The sequence below is a fragment of the Gossypium hirsutum genome, chromosome A06 (genome assembly GCF_007990345.1).
Source record: "Gossypium hirsutum isolate 1008001.06 chromosome A06, Gossypium_hirsutum_v2.1, whole genome shotgun sequence".
NCBI lineage: Eukaryota > Viridiplantae > Streptophyta > Magnoliopsida > Malvales > Malvaceae > Gossypium > Gossypium hirsutum.
The window spans coordinates 51,238,256-51,250,493 of NC_053429.1; positions in this window are offsets into that span (position 1 = coordinate 51,238,256).

The following is a 12,238-nucleotide window of genomic DNA, read 5'->3' on the forward strand; positions in this document are numbered from 1 at the left end:
AAATCAATATGTAATCAATGAATATGACAACAAATCGATCTAAATACGCTCTGAAAATTATTGTTCTGAATGCAATTTTTGGAATGTCTGAGTCTTTTACTCGTAACTGATAATAACCGGATCTCAAATCTATCTTTGAAAACACGATTGCTCCTTTCAATTGATCAAACAAATCATCAACTCGAGGCAGAGGGTATTTGTTCTTGATAGTCACTTTATTCAACTGACGGTAATCAATACACATTCTCATCATGCCATCTTTCTTCTTCACAAACAAAACAGGAGCACCCCAAGGTGAGAAACTCGGTCTTGCAAACCCTCTATCAGTCAACTCTTGCAACTGAGACTTTAATTCTTTTAACCTGATTGGAACCATTCTATATGGAGCTATCAAAATTGGAGTAGTTTCTAGTACTAACTCAATGCCAATTTCAACTTCTCGGATTGGAGGTAATCCCAAAAGTTCTTTAAGAGACACATCAAGGAATTCACAGACAACAGAAACTGATTCAACTTTCTTTTCTATTACTTTCGAATCAATTACATAGGCAAAGTAAGCTTCACAACCCTTTTTCACAATACTCATAGCTTTCTTTGACGAAATCACAGCCGATAACCCATTTCAATCACAAGATTCAATCCAAACTATTTCATCATCCTTGCATCTCAAATCAATAGTTTTCCGTTTGCAATTCACAATAGCATCGTGCAAAGTTAGCCAATCCATACCCAGAATTATATCAAACTCATCAAAAGGCAATAACATCAGGTCAGCCAAAAAACAAATGTCTCAAAACATTAATGGACAATTCTTGCACACTTTGCCAACTAAGACACTTTTACCTAAGGGGTTCGATACTTTAATCACAAATTCAGTAGACTCTACAGGCGAAGTCTTACTAGATACTAAATTCATGCATATATACAAACGGGTTGATCCAAGATCTATTAAAGCAATCATAGAAGTATCTTCAAGAGTAAAAGTATCCGTAATCACATATGGAGATGAAGCTTCCTCACGAGCTCAAATGGCATAGGCTCTAGCAGATGCACGAGCCTTAGATCAAACAGTAGTGTCTTTAGTCCCTGTTTGACTACCACTCACATTTCCCATATTTCTGTAAGGTCTACCATGAGCTAAAGTGTTACTAGGTCTCAGATTTTGCACAATTTCTTGCTCAACAGAATCGGGGCAATCACGGATGAATGGTCTAATGATCTACATTTGAAACAAGTCCAATCATACAATCTACAATTGTTAAGATGTGGTTTACCACAGTATTTGCACTCAGGGTGATCAGATCTGACATTTCCAGCACTGGCAACAGATGTAGCTAGAGCTCTAAAGCTCTAATGTGATCTAGCACGATCTCTACTCGAATGTTCCACATTAGCCATTGAACGGCTATAATCATCTCAAAACTTCTTTGATGCAGATTGAAATAACTTGCTCGATGATCTCTTCTGCACTTATCTAGCTTCTGAATCAGCTTTTCTTTTCTCTTTCCCGATCTCTTCTGCTTGACATTCTTGTTTAACAAGCACTACAAATTCTTTGATCTCAAGAATCCCGAATAACAAATGAATATCTTCATTAAGACCATCTTCAAATCTTTTGCACATTATTGCCTCAGTATATACACATTCTCAAGCATACTGACTCGGTCTTACAAATTATCGCTCGTATTCTGTAACAGACATACAGCTTTGTTTAAGTCCAAGAAACTCTTTGCGTTTCTGGTCGATAAATTTCTGACTAACGTATTTCTTCTGGAATTCAACTTGGAAGAAATCTCAGGGGACTCGCTCTCTTGAAACCACTAATATCAAAGTCTTCCACCAGTGATACACCGTATCTCTCAGAAGTGAAACGACACATTTTATGCCTTCATCCGGAGCCAACGATAATTCATCAAACACTCGTACTGTATTCTCTAACCAGAACTCGGCTCTTTCAGCATCATCATTTGTTGTAGCACAAAATTCTTCAGCTCTATATTTTCTAATTTTGTCAACCGAAGGCTTAATTAACTGAGTCAGTTTAGCTTGTGGCATAATAGGGACTTGTGAAGGATTAGCCGGGGTAGGGCATTGTTGAATAACCAGATTACTTCTAATGTATTAGGTGAGCCAATCATTCATCATTTGATAGAAGGCTTGTCTAACCTCTCCATCATGGCGACTCGTAGTTGGCCTAGAATCAGATGGCGCTATCCCTTACTCGGGAGTAGGCGTATTGCTCTCGGCATTGACAGCTACGGCTCATTCGGGATCCATTTGCTATATAAAAACACATTTTCATTGTCAGAATTCATCACACTATCGTAGTTCATAAATATGGCACGTATATCTAGTCTCACATACGCTACGTTAGTCCTAGAATTGACTAAATCGTAGCTCTGATGCCAACCAAATGTAACACCCCTAACCCGTATCCATCGTTGGACTAGGGTTACAGGCATTACTGGACAAATCAGAACATTTTACAAATAATTAACAAACATCATTCACACATAATCATAAACCATTATAGAGTCCTTTACATAGGTCAACGAGACCTTAAACATGCTTTAGAAAGGGGTTGGGACTAAACCGATTTTATACAAAAATTTTCAAAACTTAAACAATTTTCACAGTTGTATAGGTCACACGCCCGTATGAATAGGTCGTGTGCCTCACACGGCTTTCGACACGCTCGCTTGTCCAGACCGTGTCAAAATAGGGCATACATACCGACTTATCCACACGGCCACAAGACACACCCCTGTGCTAGGCCGTACAAAAATTAGGGAGGCTACTGACTTGGGTCACACGACCAGTCACACGCCCATGTGTTTAACCCGTGCTCGAAACTGACTTGGCCACACGGCCTAGCACACTCCCGTGCGTGAGACAGTATGGTCTGCTCAGGCTCATTTCAAAACGGATGTTGAGCAACACGGCTGAGACACACGCCCGTGTCCATGCCTGTGTGGCGAAAATAGGCCATTTATAAGGCCAAAATGCCATCCATTAAGGGTCCTCACTACAAGTAACAAATAAGTACCAAATGCATGCCAAATGTCATCCACTTCTCAACCAAAACATACACCAATCATGCCATAACATTATCAATCAATTTCATTCTTAATAGTCATACCAAATTATGCCAAAACATAAGATAAAATCATATCTAAACATTTGTTTCGTAACCTAATTTTACTTCATTCAATCACATGCTATAAACTTAACAATTTCTCAAATATGCACATTCCATAACTTACCACAATTGATCTTTTCATTTGGTCATTCATAAACACATCACATAAGCATAATTAAATCACACAATTCATACCAAAACTCATTCATATTCATTACCAAAACCAAGCCAAATCACATAGCTAGATATACACGTTACAGAACATATCCAAAAACCTCTAGCCTATACATGCCATACTTCAATATTTACACTTTCAAAATGTACCAAAATAGAGTTTGATAGTGTGGTAATGATCCTCGATAATCCTCAAGCTCCCGATAGCTACGATATCTATAAAACAATGCAAACACACACAAAGTAAGCTTTCAAAAGCTTAATAAGTCATATACAAATAAACTTAACATTCAAAACATAAAAGCATCATCAAGTTACATATACTCCATGGCCAAATACTATCTCAAACCATATAGTTCATATACATTTAACATATTCCCAATTCGTTTACACATATAGCATATTTTCTCATACTTTCAACATATATCACCACTTGTACATATACTTACCTTTTATTCTCAAACATAGTAAACATTTCAACGTACCTGAATCGGATACACATCACATATAATCATTCATTTCTCGAAATGCTCATTCAACCATTCAAAATCATAAGGATACACAGATAGTTTAGAAAGCTCGTACAATGCCAATGTCCCAAACGTGGTCTTACATGTAATCAAATATCGATGTCACTGTCCCAGATAGGGTCTCACATGAAATCAAATACGATGCCAACGTCCCAGAAGTGGTCTCACATGAAAATCATAATTCGATGCCAATGTCCCAGACGGGGTTTTACACGTAAACACATATTGGATCCTATGTCATGACATATGTATCCTAACTATTGCTAAGGTTCGTACGGGGCTCTTCAAACGTCAAAACTTTGTCGATACTTTCTCGAATATCTCATATTCAATTCAATAATCCATTCATCATTGTTCAATAACATTTAAACATAAGTAAACCATTACAAACACATTTATTTGTATATAGACTTACCTCATATGGATTCGGATAGACGGAATTAGCTACTAAACGACTTTTGGCTTTCCTCGATCTAATTGCTTTTTCTTTAGTTCTTGATCAATATAAATTCAAATTTAACTCTTTTATTCACCAAATCATTCAAATCAATCCAAAAACACACATTTAGGGAATTTTACAAATTAGCCCTCATATTTTCATATTTTGACAATTTAGTCCATAATTCATAAAATCACAATATACACCAAATTTCTTTAGACACATTTTTAGCCAAATATTCCTAGTGTTCATTTAAACCCATATGTTTCATTTATTTCACATTTTAGTCCATCAATTTCTCATTTTTACAAATTAGTCCAAATTACTCAAATTCATCAAAAATTCAAAGACAAAACTTAGTAATCTATCACATATCTTCCATATACTAACATCAAACTTCATAAAACTCATAGTTTCATCAATGGTGTAACTCAAAATCATCAACAAAATCAAAAATTGAGACATGGCCTTGATATTATACAAAGCAACGATTATAAAAATGTAGAAATTATAAAAAATAGACTAAAACACATACCTTAATTCTCAAATTTCCTACCCGAACCCTAACTCAATCTTTTTCTTTCTTATTTATTTGATTTTCAGCAAGCATGGATGAATATCATGCCTAATTTCATTTTTTTATTAATATTAACAATTTAATAAATTTCCAATTTTGCCCTTGCATTATAAACATTTAAAACATTAATATTAAGGTCATAATTGTCCACTGACCATGTAAATGGCACATTAACAACATAAGGACTTCTCAATTAAAAAGCCACATCAAATAGGCACTTTAACATATAGCTTGCAACTTTTACATTTTACGCGATTAGGTCTTTTTTCAAAATTAAGCACACAATCGATCAAATTTCCATACAAAACTTTCACACATAGTAATTCATATGCAATAAGCACGAAAAATAATATTAAAATATATTTTTGACTCAGATTTGTGGTTTTGAAACCATTATTCCGATTAGAGTCTAAACCGGACTATTATAAACTTATTAAAACTATTACACCGCGATTTTTGGCTTCCCATACTCTCCACACTAGTTGCCATTGGAGATGAAGATCGCGGGTTAGGGCGCTTAGGGCTTTTTGCTTTACTCGAATGTCCCACTGATGAATTAAAGCATTCCTGATGACTTCTTTACTTCTTTATGGAAGATGTATATGTCTTGCCCATGAATCTCTTACTCGAAACCCGAGCTTTCCTCTCCACTTGTTTCTTTTGATTACTTAGCTCTTCAGCTTTCTTGGCTCTATCGGCTAACACGGCAAACTCACTTATTTCTAGGATTCCAATCAATAGTTTAACATCCTTGTTTAGTCCTTCCTCGAAACGTTTTCACATTTTCACTTCATTTGAACCCATTCTTAGGCATACTGGCTCAATCGGACAAACTCTCGTTCATATTCCGACACAGTCCATTCCCCTTGCTTAAGCTCTAGAAATTCCATTCTCTTCTGATCCAAGAACCTTTGACTGATATACTTCTTTTTAAATTTAGCTTGGAAGAACTCTAATGGAATATTCTCTCTCGGTGCTACTGAGGATATAGTTTTCCACCAGTTGTATACAGTGTCTTTCAGTAGAGATACCGCGCACTTCAAGCATTCTTTAGGGTTACATGACAATTTGTCAAGAATTCTCACGGTATTCTCAAGCTAGAACTCAGCCCGTTTCGGATCATCGTCAATTGTAACCCTAAACACTTCAGCCCCATATTTTCTAAGTTTATCTACTAGAGCTTTACTAATCCTTATCGGGTCAATACCTTGTGTTACTTCTTCAGATTATGCAGGAGGTGGGGGAGGTCATCGTATAGTAGGGTTGGTTCTCAAGTACTCACCAAACCATTCATCCATTATTTCAAAAAAGGCTACTTTTGCCTCTTTTCGACCCCTAGACATGGGCCTCCTACTACTACTAGACTTGGCTCGCTATACAGAAGCTTAAGCATAACTCTTAGCTTCCTCAGACTCATCTCGGATTTGATTGGGAGACATTTACTATATACAAATACATTTAAAACCGTAGCTCAGATACCACTAAATGTAACACCCCTTACCCGTATCTGAGGCCGGGACAGGGCACGAGGCATTACCAAATATTTACATTAAATACTCATGTAAAAATGTGTAACATCTCGAACTAGGGCCTAGTCAGAATAATGGTTTTGAGACCACAAATTTGATCTTAAAATAATTATTTTATGATCATTAAGAGGTCTAGGTATGATAATAAGCATGTGTTAAAGTTTTATGAAGAAATTCTATGTGCAAAGTGTCCAATCGAAAATTAGGGACCAATTTGAATAAATTGCAAAACTAGGGTTCTAGAAGTAATTTGTATGAAATTGCTTTGGAATATTAATTAGATGTCCTTAAAGAGTAATTTACCCAATTTTAAGTTTTTGGACAAAATGGGCATGCATGGAAGATTTTGGAAGTTTAGTAAGGAAGGGCATTTTTGTCATTTGGTAATAAACTAAATAAAAAGGGAAAAATCAAGCTAAAATCAGCTCATTTTCTTCTTCATGCTACCGAAATTCTAAGAGTCTCTGTATTTAGGGTTTTCCAACATTTCAAGCTTGATAGTAAGTCAATCCTAGCCCCGTTTTTAATGTTCTTCGTATTTTTGAAATCCTCGTAACATACTCTTTCTATTTCTACCCATATCTCATGCTAGGGTTCATGTTTAGAAAATTACCCATGCATGAGATGTTTGTATTTTGATGATTAACAAAGGAATATGAGAGTTTAAAGGATGGTAAACAACTTTTACTAAGTGGTTTTTCATGGAAATGGCTTGAAGGACTAAATTGTAAAAGTTGTGAGAATGGGTAGAAAAATGTAGAATGAAGGAAAAACATGGGCTACTATAAGTGTGAATAACATTCAGCTAGGCTTGGGTAGCCAAAGAATTACATGCATTTCATTATATGAGCCTTAGGACTAAATTGTAAATATTGTGAAAGGTTAGGGGCAAAATAGTCATTTTGCTCGGGGGTGAGTTTTAATCCTAAAATGAAAAATGTGATGTATTAATAGTTTAATTTTATTGATATAGACCCCAAGGAACCAATTCTGGAGGTCGACCGTGGAAAACAAAAGGTTTCGGAATAACCGAGACACGAATCTGAAACGACTACCAGGTAAGTTCGTATAACCTGGAGGAAACTCTTAATATACTTAAAAATGCATATTCTTGAATGTATGATAATTAGATATTCATTGTATGATAATCCACAAGACGTGTTAGTGTAAATGAATAGATGATAAATGTCCCGGTTGAAATAAAAAGGGAAATCCAATGGTTAAATTATGGCTTACATGACTTCAGATCCTGCATGTGTTGCAGAGAAGGATTTACCCCAGACGGGTAATCCGCTGATCTCAATATAGAAAGGATCCAGCCCGGACGGGTGTTCCTTGAGTGATCGAGCCTCACGAAGAATATGGGTGCAATAAGGATTTAGCCCGGATGGGTAATCTTATTAAGGACTGAATTTAGTCTAGTCTGACAATTCAGATCCAAGTTTATGAGAGCAATTTCCGTTGAAAGAGATTTAGCCTAGACTAGTAATCCCGACAATGCTCTATGAGTTGATACTATTGGGGATTTAGCCTTGACTAGTAATCCCGCCGTAAGATGTAAGGTTCGTGAGAGTGCATACTTGAGATGATTACTTGTATGACTTGATGGTAATTGGGCTATCCATCGAGATTTTTAAGAAATTCAACGGGTTTAACATGAGAAATAGATAATGGAAATATTGAATTGATGAGCTCATCAAAGACTAATACATGACGTATTGCTATGAGACTAACTTGATGATTGAGTTCATGTGATAGGGAAACTATTTCATACTTGTTGGAATTATTTCCTAATATGGTTGTATGTTAATTTACTGGTAAGTTTACTTTCTAGTTATCTGGACTTACTAAGCATGTAAACGCTTACTCCTCTTTCTCTTCCCTTATTTTTCAGAGCTCGAGGACTCGTGAAGGTTGAAAGACTGTTGGACCTTTGTCAACACTATCAACTTATCTTATTTTGGTATATAGAATCTTTTATTTTGTTATAATGGCATGTATAGGATTTTTGGTTATTTTGTTATATGTGTCATTTGGCTGGCTAATGTAAGGGCTTGAATGATATGCTTACATCATCCTGTATATGGCCATAAGGTATGGCTCATTTTGATGTAGGTTATAAACCTACTAAATGTGCATGGTTATGTGTGAATGCTTTATGTGAATGCCAAATGTGTTATACCATGAATGAACATGAGAATGATAGTTAAAACAATTGGGAATGGTTTAGGTCATAAAGGACATGAGTTATAAAATGTGATTATTAAAAGAGTAACCCTAAAACAAAGAGGGTATTATGATCATATTTTAAAATGAGACATGTAGTAACGTGTATGACCTTGGCCAAGAAAGTTTAAAGGTACAACTATACCTTGATAAATGTCCAAAGACCATAGTGGTATGTATGGTTGGTTGAGGGTGAAGAAAGGCTTAGAAAATAGCCTCCAAAATGGTCCACACGGGTAGACACACGGGTATGTGTCAAGGCCATGTGTGACACATGGCCAGCCCCATGGGCGTGTAATGTGATCGTGTGTCCCCTACACCTTGAATTATAGGTCAGTTTGCATAGTAGTAAACACATGGGCAGAGACATAGCCGTGTGTCTCAACCGTGTGGAGGACATGGCTTAGCACACGGGCATGTGCCTTGGCCGTGTGCCCCCAAATGAGTGATGACGTCATAAATAGAATGTTCAGGTTTTTGGACACGGGTGATGACACGAGCGTGTTGTAACAGCCCGATTTAGACCCTAATCAGAATGGTGGTTTCGGAACCACGTGTCCGAGTTAGAAAAATATTTTAAAATTATTTTCTGTGTTCATTTTGTGTGAATTTATATCTGTGAAATTTTCGTGATTTAATTTTATTGTTTGAGTGTCTGATTAAATAAAAGGACTTAATCACATAAAATGAAAATTTAGGGGTTATTTCTAAAAGGGTTTAATTGTTGTGGCTTTTTAAATTGAAGCCTTAAAGTGGTAATTATGCCATTATTAATAGATGTGGATAATATTAGGCTTATTATATAAAGTTTTCATAATAACTCATTAAGGTTAAATTGGTAAATTAAACTTTAAGCTATAATATGTTATAATATATATAATAAAACATAAAACAAAGTTAATATATGTGTTATTATCATTGTTCTTGCCGAAACCAAATAAAAGAAAAAAAACTAAGGTTCGGTTGCTTTCCAAGCTCAATCAAGATCAAGAACCAAAGAAATCGGATTTGGATTAGGGAAAAACGAAAGTTGTTGACTAGCCGTTCCGTTCTGTTTTATATCGTCTGAGGTAAGTTTATAGGCAGATAGATGTGTTTAATTGTAGTTAAATGCTAGATATATATATGCTGTTATGAAATGTATGAATATTTATATGCTATGGCCGAATATGAAAAGGTTTGGCTATTATATTTCTGAATTAGTTTTGACCGAGTTACAACGTCCAAAAGCCCTGTATGAACCTTAGGAATAGTTAGGATACATATGTCATGACATAGGATTACGATATATGTGTGCGAGTAAGACCCTGTCTGGGACAGTGACATCGATATTTGGTTACATATAAGACCACGTCTGGGACGTTGGCATTGTATTATATATGTGCGATTATCCGAGTGTCCTACCCAATTCCGAATGGTTCATCGGGCAAAGGTAAATTGAGATCGAATGTGTAAAACGAGCTATATGTCAGGTATGAATAACTTGTTACTTATTTGAGGTGAGGTAAGTAAGTACCTTAGTTATTTATTGTAAATCTTATAAGGGTGCAAATGAAGAATATATATATGTGATTTGTGTATTTGACTTTGTGAATGAGAAACTTTTATATCATGAATAATCCATAAATATGCGCATATATGATTAGGTATTTTTGGTTACATAATTAGTATATGTATATGTTGAATCTTTTTGATACATGGGCATATCTACTTAAGTGAATTTAGACTAAGTTTATTTATGTCTATTTGGCTTTGGAGGTTGGTTAATATTATGCTAAAGTGAATGTGTAGGTATTCGGCCAAGTGGATAAATTGTTTATAAATGTCTTAATTATCTCATTTGTAAGTTTGAGGTCAAATTTGATAAGGTTAATATGATTCATTTATTTATAATATGTTCAAAATATTATTGAATGTTTATTTGCTTTTAACTTACTAAGCTTCAAAAAGCTTACTCTGTGTTTTATGTGTGTTTTTGTTTTATAGATTTTGGATTCAAGTTACAAGCTCGAGGATTGTCAGCAAAGTCTATCACACTATCAACAGCTTCGGTATATAAATAATCGAACTTGAATTATGGCATGTATAGGTTGGAATTTATTTTGAAATGATTAACTTTGGTTTTGTATAAAGGCCATGCGAAAATGGCTTATTTCTATGCTAAATTCGGTTATGCTTGATTGTGTTTGAATTCATTTTTGTTATAACGTTAAGTGCTATGATAAAATGATGTTTGTGATAGGTGAATTATGATTTAGGAATGGTAGATAATATATACTTGAAGTTGGTTAATGACTAGGACTTGGTATGAATGAACTGAACACTAGTAAGTTGGTTGGTTTAGGATGTGTTCTATACTAAGATAAGGTGTATGTGAAATTGCTTATTATGCTTAGACTTGGTTTGATATTTTCTTAGTTATAATGCTTAATGAGTTTAGCCTTGGTAATTTGGTGATGGAAATTTTGGATGTGAATGCAGTTTTAAGTAATAAGATTCGGCTATGCAAAGTATTAAGTAAATAAAATGTTCCATGATGCTTTTAGTCAAATGTTCCGATATGAATTTCAAAGTTAAACGTGGCCTTGATTTTTAGGGTAAGTGCATGCTACATATATATATGCATTAATAGGATGTTTGGTCATGTTATATGGCATTAAGTTGCATATGCGATTGCTAGTTAAATTTAGTAATAAGATTTAAATTGGTTTTGTCATATGCATGTGCTAAAGTTGTTTAATGTGTCCGAAAATGGTTATGATAAAATAATGTAATGTACTTAAGCTCGGTGACTGATGTTGAAATTTTTGGTATGTTAGCTATTTACTAAACCGTAAGTATGATTTGCTGTAAAGCTTTACTCGAGTATGCTTAGTCACCCTTACTTGTACATGCATATATTCGAATGGATTACTTTAGGTTAATATTCTATTAACGTATCTACTAAATTGTTATATGTTTTATTTATAAATATATAATTTGTTTTAATATATGTTGAATTATGATTTAAACATATTATTATATGAACGATATAAATCTTTATGATTCAACATTGATAATGTCATGAGCACTGATGTGTTTTTAAATAAAAAAATGCAATGCATATTAGTATGAACTGAGATATGATCGGTAATGTCTCGTAGCCTAATTCGACGATGGATACGGGCTAGGAGTGTTACATTTTTTTGGTATCAGAGCTACGATTTAGTCAGTTCTATGACTAACGTAGCGCGTGTGAATCTAGCTATACATGCCATATTATATACTGCGATAGTGTGATGACTTCTAACATTTGAAAATGTGTTTTCATATAGTAAATGGATCCCGACAGAGCTGTAGCTGATGATGTTGATAGTGTAGCGCCTGCTTCCATGCAAGGGACAATGCCAGTTGATTCTTGACCGACTTCAAGTAATCAAGAGAGTGAAGCTAAACAAGCCTTTTATCAAATGATGAATGACTGGTTTACTCAATATATCTAGACTAACCCGGCTGCACAACAACCTCCACCCCCGACTAATCCATCTTCGATGCCTACTATACCTCAAGTAAGTGATCCACTGAGATTATATAAGCCACCTGTCAATAAATTTAGAAAACATGGGGTTGAAGAGTTTAAATAAA